General features: G+C 36.6%; 2 protein-coding genes across 2 annotated transcripts in view; both read right to left on the bottom strand.

Moving 5' to 3' along the window:
- EPHA3 (EPH receptor A3) overlaps positions 1–18,489 on the bottom strand; it is a 145,339-nt gene that overhangs the window by 106,349 nt on the left and 20,501 nt on the right. The window lies entirely within an intron of this gene.
- The window catches only part of C2H3orf38 (chromosome 2 C3orf38 homolog), a 136,201-nt gene continuing 125,643 nt past the window's right edge, over positions 7,932–18,489 (bottom strand). The window contains exon 4 of the mRNA XM_053456906.1: positions 7,932–7,943. The gene's annotated coding sequence lies outside the window, so the exon portion shown is untranslated. The remainder of the gene's footprint in view (positions 7,944–18,489) is intronic.

Raw genomic sequence — 18,489 nt, 5'->3', positions numbered from 1 at the left:
GTTGCAGGATGTCATTTCCACCTTAAAAATGCAAGCCTTAAAGACTAAAATAAAATGTCAAAATACGGCAAACGCTAATTGAAAATGTCTTTTCTTGTAGTGAAACGTTGGATGTGTTTGAATTAACAATAATTACCCACTTTAGTCATCAATCACACGCAAATTAATACAACAGGTTAAAAGCAGTTACACAATATAATGTGGCAAAGTGTATTGTAATCGGTGACCCTTTTTGGTGGATCAAAATCCCCAATAAAAGAGAATTTATTAAGTCATTTTGAAAGTTCTACTGATTTCCTGTAGATAAGTATATTAGCAAGCTGATATAAAGAATATGTAATATGCCTAATATAACTGGTTGGTATACCTACTACTAACATAGCCTACGTTATACGTACACTTGGCCGGGGCCGTTCGTAGTGCCCGGTGAGTCAGGCAGCTCCCTGAGGTGCTTGTACCAGGGGGGAACTGCCAGTCGCTCCAGAAAATACCCCCAATGTATAGGCAGCTGGTGTAGGACCTCACAGGGGTGCAACTGAAGCCTCCACAATACATGTGAGATGTGAACAAAGGATCTATGCCTTCATTAGCATTCTAAGTGTAGACAAGGCATGGTGTGTGCATGTATGAGGCCCCGAATGGACATCTTGTCTATGGCGCTATTTGGTTGAGGATCGGCCTTGCTCCTGGCAAGGGCAGAATCGTGTTATAGGTGCTTAAGATCAAATGCTAGATTTAAGGGCAAACAGCAAGCAGTGTGTAGGTGGTGCTAGAGGGACGTGTGGTAACTGTGCTTAAGAGAACGAGACAGATGCCTTCAGCATGTTGATATCTTTAAAACAGATTTAAGCAAATAAAGAAGTTATACTTGGCCCTCATATTAGACATACTTTTTCCAAAACTATTCTGCAATTACGATACAGTAAAAAAATGGAGATGAAGGAGGTTTTAGGGGTAAACACACAACTCCACATATGGCCTGCATCCGGCTAACAGCATAATAAAGAGGTTTCAACACATGTTAAGTGTGGACGCTTCCTGGCCTGGTGAAACATATGTGATATTGTCACTCAGAATCCAGCTCATGAATTATGTTTGTTGTGTTTTCAGAAATCTCCCACCTGTTACCATGCAGCGCGTTAACACTGGGTTGGGGGTCTCAAAAATAAAGAAATCTGGTATTAATGGTGCATGGGAATTTTATATGTAACATTGCTATTAACAGCTAGAAGAGGTATATTTTGATTGGCCTTAGTACATAACACAATGCATACACAGAAAATACCCACGTTCTATGTTGCCGAACGTAAATCCATAATTAACTGTAGAAAGTGCGAGTAGAAATCTAATATGTCAATGCGATCCCTGTGAGCTTCTGTTCCAAGAATATTTTGGCTGGCGTATTTATTGAATATCACCTCACTGATTGAATTTGCGTTATGCACGAGCAGCATAGCCATTCATGCAGATATATTTGCCCTGGATGACTATATATATATATATATATATATATATATATATATATATATAGTGAATTCAGAGGTGAAACCAAAACTCTCTTGCAAACTCTCCTTCCGATATCCGACATTACAGATGTTGGGACACTCTCAAGCACTTTAAAGCCTTATCTGCCCATCATTAATGTGACAGGAGGTGCTGCCCGGCCCTAAGGCCTGGTCTGAACCTGCAAATACACACAGCACAAGCAAATATACGAAATAGGGGAGAGCACAAATGGTGCTGAGAGAGCGCTTGGGGTACTTTGATGTATTGGTCGGCTAAGCAATATACGACCATTTGGTGAGACGGAATCCCCAATATTTATGCTGCAGATATGTGATTTTTGAATGGAACTCGCTGGGTATGCGCTGAATTTTTTTATTTTTGTTTATGACAATACTATTTTAGCAGCAACCCAGGAATCTGAACGTTTATGCTTTTTAGGTGGTGCGCTCCCCTACTTTGTGTGCTGTCCATATTTTAATGTCTATTAATAAAATGAATTTGTCATCTACTTTTTTTCAATACTTTGTGTACCATTACTGTGTCCACATTCCCATACAGTTGATATACCGCACATGCATCAATTCCGCAATATAGTGTAATAATTCCGTAATCTGGGCTTCAAACAGTTAATTATCCGAAATATACATTTGGCTATTCACTCGGTACAACAGGAAATATGAGTTTGGCTCTGGCAAACTTTTTTCACCTGCTGCAGTCTGGTTCAGAAAAAAAAACGACTTCTGCTTCAGACAAAGCCGGGCAGCTAAAAAGTATTTTAATAGGCACTTCTGCCGGCGGTGGAATGTGCGGCATTAATAACTCTCACCGAGCAAATCAGTCACCAACTGTTTAGTCTGAGACAGCCATACAGCCCTTTAAAGGTACAGTAACACCTAAAATGCATTATTGCATATTGTATCGTAGCGATCTCTCTTACCATTATTCGCCCCGTGTGCTTTGTAACTGGTTGTGAATAGACTGTAGGACATGGAGTTCGCGATCAGCCGTCATTGCACTTTTACGTTTAAATATCATATATTCCCCATCCGCATCTCTACTTCCGTGTTGTAATATCACATTTGTTTAAATAGCGCTAGGAGATGCTGTGCCGCTATTACAATAGGAGACAGTGAACGTTTAAAAATACTGGTAGGGATCTTAAAGTTGAAAGCAGAGTCACAGACAAAAAAAAAGGGCAACCATTTAAATCCACTATTCTAAAAATGATTAAAACCGAAACAAGAAGATTGTTGTTTTTGTCACGTGATATTATTATATATAATACTTTTACAATTGGGGCACTTTACGGCATGGTCGGCTATGGGTTCCTATTCTACCTATACCAATTGAACAACACATTTCTAGGACTCTGACATCATAGTTGTGTAAGAAAAACAATTCAGCAGTTATCTTACCAGCCGCTAATACAAGCAGAAAAAGTAATCGACCAGTTTCAAAGATTTAATCTATTGGTATTTTGAGATTTAAGAAAGAAAGCGTCAATTATTCACAAAGTCACGAATCAGAGTGTATTATTATTATTATGATCATCATCATCTAATTGTCACCGCAATGTAAAAAAATCAAACAAAATGGCAGAAACGTTTTTTAAATTTAAATAAAATTGGATAGACATGTTTCCCGAAGTTATAATGCCAACTACAACTCCTTTTATCCCCAAGCAGATTGATGGAAACCAAGTAGAAAAACAGGGTAGGTACTAAATTCTTAATATCCTCGAAACAGATGACTCATTCTTTTCATTTAATGATCGTTTAGTATTTATTTTCTTCCCAGCTTTAATTCCCACTTTCTAAAGAGTTTTTGGCTTAGCCAATATCGCAATTTAATATGAAGTTTCCTATTCAGAAAGACTTGAAGTTCATTTTAAATAAATATACCCCGAGCAGCAGAGCAATTATTAGTAATTTATGTTGAGTTACTAATGCAAAGGTTAGCTTTGAGTGATATGGTGGGAGAACTAATTATTATGTCAAGGAATTCTGCCCGAGTCTTGAGGAGTTAATTAAGCATAGGAAGGGCGCGTGCTTCGTTTGTTTGAGATCACTTGGTACAACACAACCTACGTGGATATGCGAAGTAACGGCGAGTAACCTCGCGACCTGCTGCTCCGTACTATTCGCGCTGACATCACTTACAAATAAAAGTTCAATTGCCCCAAGCTGTAGAGGCATACTCTTTATTATTTTTTAAGTACATGATTATAGGTATTAACCTAGTTGAGGACGTTCACAAGAGTTTAGCAAGAAAAATAAATATTAGAATTGTTTATTTGCCTTTTTTTTTTTAACTTTGGCACATTGAGCTGCAACCAACTATTACAGTTCCAGGGTGAACAGCCAGGATTATTAAAGTCAAATAGTCCTGGATATTCTCCGCAAAGAATCCTTTGGTTAACCTTTTTCTTTTTGCTTAATTGTTGAGGCTCACGTTAAAATCAGCCTGTCTTCCATCCTTCATCAGGTTGGGTATAGAATAGATCATATGTATTGTGCCAGCAAGGAAATTTAGAGAGAATTTTAGCTCAATCAAGCGGATATCTGCGGCACAACGCATCACAACAAGCATTACAATTCATTTTCTGTCCTGACGTTTTCTCTCTTTCAGCCTCTTATCACTACAAAGACTGCCTGGACCAATCAACTGCAATAAGAAACGTATGGCGGAAAGAGATTTAACGTGTAAAAGCAGTTCTGCACATTCCGAGAACACAAAGTTTCCATGGTATACTCATAAGGAAGGGTGTATATGTATGTTCGTGGTGCACTGAACTCTATATATTAGATTTTATCCAGGTGTATTCATTTTTTTTTTGTTACGGGCAAGTGTTCTCTAATGACATCATCACAGGATACAAAGTACCATAGGTTTATATCTTCATCCTCTTGATCGTCTTTGTGATATAGATATATGCTTAAAATTTAACAGGGATATACAATCTGATTACAGGGCGTCCCAGGCAGTCCACTCAAAAATAATCCATATTAAAGCACTTTGTAAGTATTTTAATATGCAGCAATTAAACTTGAAAAAATAAAAAGAAATATTGTTACCTTAGAGAGAAGCTGCAGCACAGCTTCCTCTATGGTCTGGCAATGTGTGTCATTGATTGGCTGTTTGAAGCTGCCAATCAGAGGCAGGGAAGTGTTTTCAATAGAAACGCTTAGCGCACCATAATGTTATATTTCTGCTGATTTATCCACTTTTGTCTACATACAGAAGAACTTCTCTTTTTATGAAACTCGGATAACTTCCTCAAATACAGTACTTTAAATATTTTGAAATTTTGCTTTCAAATTAGCTTTCTGGTTTCAACGAATCCATATGCCAGGCATGAACTACATGTTGATTTCGCATCTAAACAAAGCTAATTTATGTTGACAACCCAAAAATGTAAATAATCCATTGGTGTAATGTATGATAGCTTTTGACAGATGCCTGCATCCCTCTGGAATTCAGGAATAATACCATGAAATTGAACCTATTCTGTTGGTAACTGGCGTGAGACGTCTGCGTAGTACTGGAAGACATCCGATATTGCAAAAAGTTTTATGATTTGGAGGTTTGCTCTTTATAAAACCGATTAGATAACGGCACAAAAACCAGAAAATGCTAACTTGGTCTTTTCTGCATTTTAACAATAGTGTGTGGATTTACTGTAAAACAGGATATTTAAGGTAATCTATATAGAAGATGACTTCATTCTGTTTTATAGGCACAGTTTAACCTCGCTGTTGTGAAGTTCTACTCAAGTCTTAACTAGTCGCAATGTTTCAATGATTATTTCTTTGAAAATGAGTCATCTTTTCCCATTAATGGATGAAAAGGGAAGAATATCCAACAATGCTGAATTTGTAGGTACTATAATTATATGCGTACCGTCTTCTGTATTAAGAACCATTTACCAGTATGGCGTACTATTTGGCGAGCAGTCACTTTCCACACACCTGCAGGGAGTTAAAGGTTTGTAATGGTATTTATTTAACTCAAATGCAAATTATTTGTAGCTGTTTTTGTGTGTGTGATCGCACATGACGACAAGTCTCTTCCTTAGACGTGTAACCTCTCCATATGTCAGGAGCACCCCTTGTGTAGTCTGGCAAATTGATCACAGAAAGTGGATAAAAAATCATCAATTCATGGGAAAAATATAATTTTAAAAAAATGGATTAACCATTTTTATGCTCATAATTTATTATGCAATCTTATCATGATGTGGGCTCCTTACCCCTTCTGTCTCGGTTTGTATAAATCTGTATATAAGTCATCCTACAGCCCTATGGAACATGCAGACGATATATATATATATGAGTAAAAATAATATCTAGTGATATTTTTCCTCCTTTTTTATATAAAATGTGGTGCATTATAGCCCAAAACAGTGATCTAGACCTACTTTCTATTACTAATTCTGCACATTATCACCTATTGTCCATTCATTAAAACTCTTGCATCTTTTCTGTCCTCCTTCATAAATAAAATCAGGGGAAATTTCATGTGACAAGCTTCAAGTGTATTAAATGAAGTTGAAACGAAGCAGTGGAAATAAAAATACATTAAGACAAGTTTTGGTAGAAGAGAAATATCTGTTTCTTATCAAGATCTGCTTGGCTTAAGAGACCTCTGCTTCATTCATCATTGTCAATGCATGAACATACTAATTATTTCAAATTGTTTCCCCAGCCAGAGCTCTAGGAGGAATTCATGCATGCCAAATATAGCACTTTTAAATAATTGTGGATAATTTGCCTTAAATAGTCAACTGGTCGATCCCTTCAACCTTTACTTTCTATATTGTTAGCTATAAGACCAGATATATAAATATATGTGTATGCATAAAGATAAATAAAAGAAAGGATTATGATTATATTTTGTATATAGGTATAACAATTAGGATTGCAGATAATTGTGACAATTACTGTTTTATACAATTTATTGTTTCGATATATAAACATTTTTAAGATCTGAGAATCAGTTTTATTATTATTATTTGTTTTATATAACGTCATCATATTCTTCAGCGCTGTAAAATGGGTAAAGAGTAAACATTGAAGACTAAAAAGGCAGGTATATTTAAACTACTTTTGAAGTTGACGAGAGGTAGAGATGCCAGAATGTCAAAACTTAAAGGAGTGAACTTTTCCCTGATGTCTTTACTGAGTCAGAGCCATTTCCCTTTGGTGACTTCAAGATGCTCGCGTTACTTTCTTTCTTCTTTTTCCCTGAGGAGCCACAGAGTTTTCATCCAGTAACAACAATAAATATATAAAAATAAATATTATATATATATATATATATATATATATATATATATATCATTGACTTTGCAGTTGAGCACTGGCAACGTACCACAATCATTTATTCCATTCAGGACACAACAGATGTGGAACTCACTACCTACAGGCTTTGTGCTATCAAATTTAAATGGGCTGGATAATATAACGGGTTACAAGGTCATGATTAGTTATAGCTTGTTGATCCGGTGAGAAATCAGATTTCAGAGTTTTGGAGTCTGATTTTTTGGAGTCCAGAAGGAATTTTTCCACTTTTTTGAGGCACCATTGGAAATTACTTCAATATGGTGTTTTTGCCTTCTTCTGGATTAAAAGTGGAGTTTAATTTTGTATCTTTTTTTTTCAACCTGATTTACTCTATTACTGTGTTAAGTTACTATTTGAAATGCATGACATACAATGAGCCGCCTAAGTGCCATGGCACCTCAAAGGGGCTTAGATGGAGGAAAGCGGAAAGAAGGGGATACTGGGATGGTAGGCAGGTGATGAAAGTAGATTTCTGCTTGGGAAGTTATGGAGGACTATGAGCAGAGGTTTTTCCACGACCTTTCTGAGACAACCCTTTTTTAGATCTTTAAATTCAAACATAAGGAATTCATCCTTGTACTGAAGATTTTCCGAGTGTCTCCAGGTATTCCGTAACATACAGATTAACCAGGTCCTTTCAGTGATACGTCAGACAGAATCTGCATTTCCGGATTAACCAGGAGTAAACCGACCCTATAGTGACCCTTGTTTATTCCATAGAGTTTGGCTCATGGGTGCGTCGTGAGGCCAAGTTGGCTGGTTGGCAAAAAGTTCATGTCTAGAGGAGCAAGAAATTTCAATCCCACCCTGATAAGGAAATATTTCAATCATGTAGAAAGACCATTTAGGAAAAGTGGTACAAACTGGAAAATTTGGGTACAGCTCTTGTTTTTACATTTTGTAATGAAAAATAATGATATAAAAAGGTTATACAAATGGTAGCTCACCATCTCTCTGCCAGCAAATTAGGCTTTCTATATAGTATATCTAGATCCATTCCCTGCAGCCTGGAGAAATGTCTAATCGCGCATTGGAATTCACGTTTAACTGTAGGCCAGGACGATTTGCCAAAAATGCTATTAATGTGATGTTAAGCTCTACTGAAATTCTATAAAAGAAAAACATTTGCAAAGAAAAGTAAATTGTAGACGGATACAACCATAAATTCTTTGCTCTTTAAATTAATCCAGAGACTAGATATTTATTCATCACGTGATGATATGAGCTACATACTAATAGATTTTTTAGTAACATAGAAAATGTACAATGTTTACAGGCTATAAAGTAAGTGGATCCCTTTACCCTTGACATATATTTTCCTGTTTTTTATTTTAATCGCCCATATTTTCTAATAATTTGTGGTGGACTTTGCATTCAATAAGTCAACCAAGGTATCCGTGAGCAACATATGAATATTGGCTTATGATTAAGAATAGCCTATTGTTCAAAGTTTACTGTAACATATTCACGAAATGGCTATTCTAACGGCACACCATGCTCTTCATCACATCGAGAGACTGTCAAAGTCACCGCTCCTTGTCTTGCACACTGAGAGATCAGGAATGGTTGAGATATATGTTCTCTTTCCGTTGCCATCAGAGGCATTCAAAGTGGCAGAGGGAGGCAGTGAGAAGAACTTTAAAATGTAGAGAGGAATGTGGGTAAGAGAAAAAAGTCAATGTGTAGAGGAACAGTATACATGTTTTGCTAATTCTGTATTTGTTTTTTAAATGCATTATCTGGCATGAAGCCTACTATAATTGAGCATAATCTATAAACAATTTTCAGAATTTGATATCCAGTCTGAAAAATTGTTGTCCATTAGCACACATGATCAATAATGCTACAATGTCATAAAGAAAATGCTTCATTTGTTTATAATCATAAAATAATTAAATGTGAAATCACACCTTTAAACAAGTTTTCTTTTCTTTTTTTTTTAATATTATGTTTTCAGGCAGCTACATATTAGCCATTTGTATGTGTTCTAGTTTTGTTATCTTGGCCAAATCCACTAGGCAAACACCCTGACTGCTTATCATTTGCCTGTGGTAAACAATAGAATGACTCAGTCTAAATGAGTTACTCTGACTAATTAAAGTCGGTGGAGGAATGGACTTCTTTAGCACTGCCAGAAAGCATCACTTCAGTGTGGTGTTTAAGCAGGGAAAGTCGCTCAAATTATCACATGACTGACAGAAACGGCAGCCTCCATGCCCGCAGACAAAGGCAGTTTATTGGAACAAAAAGAGATAAAAACATTTTTTTCAGTGATAATCTACATTCCTATATACCGCATGGTATTTGATTCTCAAAGTAAATATTTTTCATGAGAATTCCCTTTTCATAAAAAAAAAATCAAGTCTGCTGCACCAATAAATATACTGGTACCAGATGTCTACTCAATACAGGATGTCATAAATAATTAAATAATTTTTATTGTACTGAATAAATGTCTTATTTAGTTACAGTCCTAGCATTAAAGAAAAACAGGTGCTTCATGAGAACATTTTCCTTTATTTTTCATCACCGGTAAAAAAAAAGTGTCCTTTATTATATTAAAACCAGTGTTACAAATCTTTATGATACTAACTTTTCTTTAAACTAAAATAAATAAATTAATAAAATCAATGAAATTTAATTCCTACTAGTACATGCATACTCGTATTATACTGATAAACAATAGTATTTAACAAAAAACAAAGGATTTAAACGATTTAATAAATCAGAAAATAAAACCTCAAGCGTAAAAATAATGAATTCATATTTATTATTTTATTTTACAGCTAAATTCCCATGCTGTTTTCTTTAATAATATATATATAGAGAGAGGGATCGCTTGGATAACTTCCTCCAAGTGGTCCGAATTAGCACTGATAGACTGCGGGGGGAAACACAAATCGGAGACATCCGAGATACGGTGATACTTCAAAGGGGAAGAGACGTTGAAGTCTGCAGCTTCGGGCTCAAATACAATCTCTACTCTCTATGCTCTTGGAATAACAGCTGAAGTGCATTTTCCCCCAACCACTGGAAAGTGAAACTCAACCAGCACCAGTCTATTTCACAAACGGAAAAATGATCGATGATGAGAATAATGAAATAAGTCAGCTCAGCAGTTTTACACAAATAGGGCACACACGATGAGCGGGTTACATGTCTGGGATCTCCTTTCACTAGAGATAGACCACAGCTAATCAGTAGCAGCACAACCACATAAGCCAGGGAAATAACGTTCGGGTAAACCTATAATTTAGCAAAACTCAGAGCCGTTCAGATCATTTATCAAACAGATTTTTGTTGCACATTTTTGTTTTATATCAATTTGTACATTTCGTTTTCACGACCCATGCTCATGTAATTATTAATTGATCCTCAATGGCTTTTCTACAAACACTGGGTAACAAAAAGTACGACCATAGATACAGTTAGGTTTATTGTTGTAATTATGTTATAAAGTAATGGGAAAAGAAGGGATAAAAGAGAGACAGCGAGAGAGAGAGAGAGAGAGAGAGAGAGAGAGACAGAGAGAGAGAGAGAGAGAGAGAGAGAGAGAGAGAGAGAGAGAGCAAGAGACAGGCGATGAGATAGATAAAATAAGACAGATATTATACAGAATGATTTAATCACGTTTTGTTTTTCATCTAAATAAGACTAATCGCTTTTCTAGCTTTTGCAAAGGCCCCTTAGTTCATGGAAAAGGAATTCAAATTTGGTGGCATGTTGGCAATGACAATGACCAATTAAACTTTGTTAACTTTGAGGACAGTTGGGGACTAAAAAAAGGCATGAAGACCAGGCTGGACAACGAATAACAATAAGACGATTCCACTGAAGTATTTGCAAACAGACTAGCAAGGAGTTGAGTGTAAAAGAGAGCACCGGCTAAAATAAAGCATGCAAAAGGGAGCAGAGGAAGATTATATCATTAAATAAAAGGATACCAATTGTTCCTGAATCATAGCGCATCCGTGTGGCAAACCAAGGCTGTCTTTTAACCCCTTCGCGACCTTTGCCGGTTCAGGACCGTCATGACAAGAAGGTCACTAAATGACCTTTGACGGTCCTGAACCGTCAAAAAGTTAAATAAGCTTAGAAAGTGATCAAGGATCACTTTCTTCGCTTAAACGGCCTTGCTGCAATGCCTCGATGTCGAGGCATTCAGCAAGGCCGAGATCGGCATCGGGGGCCATGTCTGGCCCCTCCCCGGGGCGTCAACAGCCGCCATACATTGTATGGCGGCGGACGCCCGTTTTAAAAGCGTTTAGGGGGCGATCAACGATCGCCTCCTAAACTTAAATGGTGTCGCTGGAATGCCTCGATCAGGAGGCATCCAGCGACACCAAACACTTACCTTTAGGTGGGCTGTGACCGCTCCGGAGAGCGGTCACAGCCACAGCTGCCGGTGATCTTCGCCATCAAGTAAGATGGCCGCCGCTCTGAAAAAAAAGTAAACAAGAAAAAGTTTGCTAGATGGTCTCCAGACCCTCTAGAGAACTGGCTCCACTTGCTGGTTGAATACAGGTACTGCATTCAACCATGCAAGTCAATAGAGCCCAGCTTTCTAATCACTATGTGATTAGTAAAATATTCAAAAAAAAAATAAAAAAATAAAAAAAAATGGAAAAAATAAAAAATGTGCTAACATTTCAAAATAATTATGCAGTGATGTCACTAGATGAACCATCCAGTACCAGCAAAATGTGTAAAAAAATATATAAAAAGTATTAAAAAAATAAAAAAAATAAAAAATAAAGTTTATTATTTTGAGCAAGTGCTAAAATTTCTAAAAAATCTCAAAGAGTTAAAATAAAAGCACTTCAAATACCCAAGGGGTGTCTAATATATAAAAAAAATGGCTGATGGGGTAAATTGGAGTGGCCTAGCTCACAGATAGGGCATAGGTACAGACTGACCAAAATGGAGAAAAAAAGCGCACTTCCCAAATGTGGCATTTTAAATCTGAAACAACCCGACAAACCCATGCATGTTGGGTATCACTGCACTCAGGAGATGTTCCTGAACACATATTGGGGGGTTGTTTGACAGTGACATATACCAGAACCTGTATATCTATAACTAAAGTACAATTTGTGTGAAAAAAATTACTATTACAAAGTTTGACAAAGTGTAGTTCTATAATTGGTGCATGGAAAGGGTTAAAATAACAGCATTCGGAATACCCTGGGGTGTCTAGTTTTCCAAAATATATGGTTTGAATGGGTTAAATTGAGTTAACCGGCTTCAAAGATATTCCAAAGAGGAGATGGAGGCAGAATGACCAAATGACCACCTGAATTACGCATGCCCCAAAAGTAGCCTTTTACCAGCCAAACAATCTGACAAACCCATGCATGTGGGGTATCGCTGTACTCAGGAGATGTTCCTGAACACACATTGGGGTGTTGTTTGATAGTGACATATACCAGAACCTGTATATCTATAACTAAAGTACAATTTGTGTGGAAAAAAAATAAAAAAAATTACTATTACAAAGTTTGACAAAGTGTAGTTCTATAATTGGTGCATGGAAAGGGTCAAAATAACAGCATTCGGAATACCCTGGGGTGTCTAGTTTTCCAAAATATATGGTTTGAATGGGTTAAATTGAGTTAACCGGCTTCAAAGATGTTCCAAAGAGGAGATGTAGGCAGACTGACCAGATTTGTTAAAAAAGATTTGGAAATCATAAAACGCTGCTTGTACTTATTGCCCTATAACGTACAAAAAACAGCAAAAAAACATAAAAACATTGGGTATCTCTAAACTCAGGACAAGTAGTAGAATCTATTTAGCTAGTTTTTTTACTTGCTTTTTTAGGTGAGTAAAAGATTTTTCAAATAAAAGTCATAAAATGTCTTTTTTTTCAATTTTTCACCATGTTTTTTTTATTTTTTTTATAGTAAATAAGATGATACGATCAAAATAATGGTATCTGAAGAAAGCCCATCTTGTCCTGAAAAAAACAATATATAACTTATGTGGGTACACTAAATGGGTGAGGAGAAAATTACACCTGAACACAAGCACCACAAAAGTGTCAAAACAGCCTCGGTCCCACAGGGTAGAAAACGAAAAATGAGCCCGGTCCTTAAGGGGTTAATAATTCAATATGGCTATTTATTGCTAAACATGGGCTTAATACAATTTCATTACTGTTATTTTCAACATCAAAAAATACCACAAATGGAACAACATTTAATAAGGGTTTATCATTTTCATGTCATTCAAAATTGAAATTAATAAATCTTCTTAAATCTTTATGAAATAATAAATAGCACAAATTATCTAGTTTTGAATGGAAGAGTTGTCAAATTACACCTCTTATTTTCCTTAAAATGTTAGTTTTGCCTGGAGCCATGATCGCTCAATGGACTGGGTGTGAACTCCTGTCCTTGGGTCGACGTAGTTCTCCTGATAATTGACAATGAATTGATGGAAATCTCTTGCATTTAAATCGCTAAATGCCAGCCATTCATCAATTCAAAAACGGGAATTAAAGTCTTTCTGTCACTACGTAGAAGTAGCAGTAGTCTCATCCCTCAATTCTAGCCTCATGGTTCGCGGTGTTAATTACTACATCTTCTGATGAAGGGGCTTATGGCCACTAAAAGTTTTTTGTCCAGGATTGTATTTCTGTCAACCGGCAAACCTGGCTTCATACCTCTCCGTCACGGTTGCAGAAGACTTTCCCGTTATGTTAGTCACCACATTTGTTGGCATCTCCAGGACGAAAAAAGAAAACAAGTTCTAAAACATCATTTAAACTGAAGTTGCAATGAGGTTTTCCATTTTAATCTGTGTAATGGAAAAACCACTTCTCACTGAGCGTGTAGTTTGACAATCTTTTTATGGACAGCGTAGAACAGCCAATAATTCCCCGTTTTTGTTTTGTCTCTTTTTTCTTGCATGGTAGCTCCACAAAAGATCTTATAGCTCCATATCTGTCGGCTATGGAGATTATGGAGTTGGAGAAATGTAATTGCAGTGTCTTCGTTTAATATTATGTTGCGATAGAACTCTTTGGTCAACATCGTTTTGGGGGTCATTCACCACACAATAACTAATAATATATGCTTCCTACTGTAACATCATTCTGAAAGAGCAATAATTACTGCAAACATCCAAGTGGCACCAAAGCTGCTTCAGGTCATAGAGCGCAAAACTAACTGCTTCAGGTGGTAGAGCGCGAAAGCCAGTAGAGCACAAGCTAAATCACGAGATATCGCCTAACATTGAAGATTTACTGGTAATGGACTCTGGCGACTTAAAAATCTCTCTCACAGACATCATTCAATAGCGATCACTTTGTCTACATAAACATGTTAAATATCTTAAAAAATATCCATCGGAGGTAAAAAAAAAAATTGACTTTTTGTGCATCACACATTTAAGTTGACACGTTTAATTGAAAAAGGCCTCATTGTGAGGTCCAAACGTTGTTCTTTGTCTCAATAAATCTGCCTGACGTTGGAACTCGAGTGCCTGGAGCCTTTATTTATCCATAAGTATACTGATTTAGTCATATTCCACCATGACAACTTTCTATTAAAAAAGATCATTTTTTTTTGTTATATCCTCCTTGAAGACCTCAAATAAAGAATACTTATCAGTCCCTTTCTAAAATCCTCCCAAAGAAGTTGACAAGACCACTTAACTTCACCAACGTCTAATTTTGCTGGTGCCATCTATTCTAAATTGTAAATTCTCACTGCTTAAACCCTTATTCGCTGGTTTCATGTTCAACAATTAGCGTGTGTCGCTGTCATGATGTTTCATTAAAGCGTTGGTGAGACCCTGCTCAGTAGTAATACTCTTAAGTGCCTATAACGAGACTACAGTCTTAATTGTCACTGCCTACTTACAATGCATTTAATTGAAATATGAGCCAATAGCCGTGTTAACCGTAATTAGCTATAAACACGGAAACATGTTCCTGAACATTCTTATCTTAAAAGAGACGGCCCATAAAACACAGCACTTGACTTATGTGATCCTTGTCAAGATAAATAAATGTTTTTCCTACCAAGAAGCCTGATTGCTTTAGATACGGTAAGCCTTGGGGACAGTCTGGCATGTGTGTTGTCAATGCCTGGTAGCTGCGGAGCTGTGGGAGTGCGTCTCACCGGCGATTGGGAAAACTACAGCAAGGAAATCTGTAACAGGACATTGGCCGTTCCATTCTTTAGAAATAACTGGAATGCTTTGCGGGGTCGGGTATGAAATTAATGTCTTTGGTTTGCATGGGAACTAACAGGCAGAGTGCCGATAGTTGCAAGAATAAGGGGGGGGGGTGTATAAGGTCTATTTTGTATATGTGAGTGAACTATCTATCTATGCTTCTGTCTAGGTAATGTGTTCTCCTCCAAAGCAGGACCTTCTTAATTCCTATAACTCCCAACTTGTATTGAAAGTTTGAATTAATTTGCTGCAAATTTTATAGTAAACGTTAGAATAAACTTTTAATTAAAAAAAAAAATATTCCAAGACTGAAATCTTAATCAGTTCTTTAGTGTCGTCTTCAATTCGGAAGTGCCTTATGGATTTGAACTCTCTTGCTGTACTAACCACCACTTCTGCTGGGAGGCTGTTCCATTTATCAGCTACTCCCTTGGTAAAGTTAAACTTCCTTGCATTACATCTGACACCTCTAGTTTTAGATTATGACTACTTGTTCTCCTTCGTTGAGAAGCCAAACAAAAAAAAGCAACAAATTCCTAAATAAAAGAGCTGTGAGGAAGGAGTCATTGCAAGGGGTTAAAACTTGTAGTTGATATAACATGTACACTCCGTGATCTTGAAAGGACAGGCCGTGTTCACCGGGAAATATTTTTTAATGTCATGGAAGACAAGGCACACAGTGGTATTCACAAATGGTTAGTTTGTAGAGTTCTATTAGATGATGGTATTTGAAAAGACTCCCAAAAGTAAAAGAAAATTAAGGACTCGATTTATCACTTTCTCTGCCGTGGACAACTTGGTTACTGGCGGGGTATGTACTGCCAGATTTATGGCTGACAAAAGGCAACCTATTTATCAAGCAGTCATGAGATTTCACAGCGGAACAATTCAGTTCATCATTTCTTTCACTTTTTATATGTCACAGACAGTGTGTGCATCACATCGTAACATCCAGATTCAAATACGGCTCTCACACCTAGACACACAATGCCGATAGGTGCTCCAGTGAAGGTTAATGTATATATATATATATATATATATATATATATATATATATATATATATATATACACACACACACATAGTAAATAATATATATATATATATATATATATATATATATATATACACATACTCGCCTGTTTCTGTAAGTCAAATTGTTATGTTATATCATACTTGTTATGTCCTGTCTACCATCGTACAGCGCTACCGAATATATCGAACAATAATAAATAATTTAAAAAATTATATATATATATATATACATACACAAGGGTATCTGGAAAGAATAATGCGTATAATTCTATAACTGGGAGACACTGTGATACGTGATATTATGTAGCTTAATTCGATTAGCTTTCTGGAGCTACATTATAATACCAGGATTAATTCATCAATGCTCGTACAATTTTAGAAATGAGTTGAATGCCTGATATTCACGAATGTCAAAATCTAGTGTTATAGATTCTGTGCTTACTCTGCGATGACAGGTTCCGCCATATCAACAATATTTTAAATGGCCAAAGGGGGACACTTTTGTGTTGGTGGATGGGGTTAGAGGTGTGGGGGCCGTGTAACTAATAATCTAACTGTGTAAGGCATTTAGAATAGGGATAATATATATTTTATTTACATAATTTAATGAATAAACAATTCTGCTGTTTCTTTGGACACTATTGTCGTGATCATGGCTGTAGAACGCTGTGATACACTTAAACATTCTTAAACTCCTACGAAAGTGGGACATCAGGGGAGGAAAGAGGGACAGGGGGATGTCGTTCCCAAAGAAGGACTGTCCCTACTAAACAGGGACACTTGATAGTTATTGAATGCTAAGGATAGGGATGGTTAGGGAAGATTAAGGAAGTCTACAAGGTCACATTAGGTAAAATTAGGTAGGGGAAGAATCAGATGAATTGTATGTTTTTGATATGTATATTAGGCACATGCGTAGCCTCTTTGGGGCGAGAGGGCTGTATAAGCAGATATTCTCAGCCTGCCCTGCAGAGCATCACTCCACCGCATGCTTAAGCAGGATAAACTGTGGCAGCGAGTCCGCTCTCACGCTATTTCAGCTCCTTAAGTGATTTACCTTCTTAACAAAACACGTTCGAAGGAACAAACAGCAAAAATGACAGACAAATTACGCTCTGAAACGAAAGTCATTACGTTTAGCATATGAAAATTATAATAGAAGGAATGTGAAAGAAACCAGGACATGTTTGCCCCTCGCAGGCACCATGATGATAAGGAGCGTTTTTTTCCCAGCCTGGAGGTAGAACAGAGCTTGTGAGACCAAAAAATGAGCGAACTTTACTATAGAATCCAAGTCTGGCTTCCGTTTGATTACCTTCTAGCGAAAAAATACATGGGGGATATACGTAGTGTGTGTTTAACGGAACAAGTTTGTTGAAAAGGTTTTTAACGCTCACTATAAAAGGTAGATTTAGGTTACGATAAATTTGTATAAAACAGATATATTTAGAAAATGACGGGCATGTTTTCTGTGCTGGGCAGTGAAAATAAATATTTGTGCACATTTATCGGGTTAATAAATATATATATATTTATATTAGTGATGGAATCTGTTATTTAAATATTACGTTTCTTTTTTTGTTATACCTAAAATACAATATGCCGGTTCTGAGGTTTTTAAAATCTTATATTCTTGTTTTCTTTGTTGAAATATCTTTTTTTTTTTTAAACACAGACACTAACAATGTTGTTACTGTTAAATTATTCCAAATTAAATATATTTATGAGCATATGATTCAATTTTAGAAAATTTAGTTAAAGAACGTCCAAAACATAGTAAATATATAGTAAAAACTATCCTATGAATTGTAAGCTCTACAGGGCAGGGACCTTCTTTCACTCAATGTACCCCGATCAACAATGACTACTGCACTTATTAGCACCTTCATTATAATAAAAAATTATAATAAAAAAAAAAAACATTAAATCTATTGCAAAATCAATAATAATGTGAAGGATTTTGCCATTTTTGTCAGGGAGGGCAAAGCAGCCTGGAAGGAGTATGGATTTGATATTTTGTTACCCGTTAGTATACCTGGCAACTTGTGGGCTCCGGCTACTCGGAACCTACTCTTGTGGGACGCGGCCACGTCTACCAACTGATGTCATTGGGCGGTCCCGCTGGTGTCAGTGCCGCGTGTCAAGACCTCCCTCCCACTACGTGGAGAATTCGGGTGTTGACCCGGAGAACAGAGCTCTCAGGTATGCCGATTACTTTTACAAATAAAATCATTTAGAAGATGTTTCACTAAATAAAGACTTGAAACGTATTAAGTGTGGGCATTTGGTTTGATGATGTTGGTCAAAAAGTTACAAGATGCAAATGGAGCCAAAATTCACTGTTTTGTACCTTCTACTGCTTCTAGTTCTTGGATAAGAGCCTTGGAGCATTCAGGCTTCTTACCCGAGTGACTGGTGAATGAAA

Source organism: Spea bombifrons, chromosome 2, assembly GCF_027358695.1.
Source record: "Spea bombifrons isolate aSpeBom1 chromosome 2, aSpeBom1.2.pri, whole genome shotgun sequence".
NCBI classification, from domain to species: Eukaryota; Metazoa; Chordata; class Amphibia; order Anura; family Pelobatidae; genus Spea; species Spea bombifrons.
Note: the sequence above shows the minus strand (reverse complement) of the source record. Positions and strands in the feature narration are given on the sequence as shown.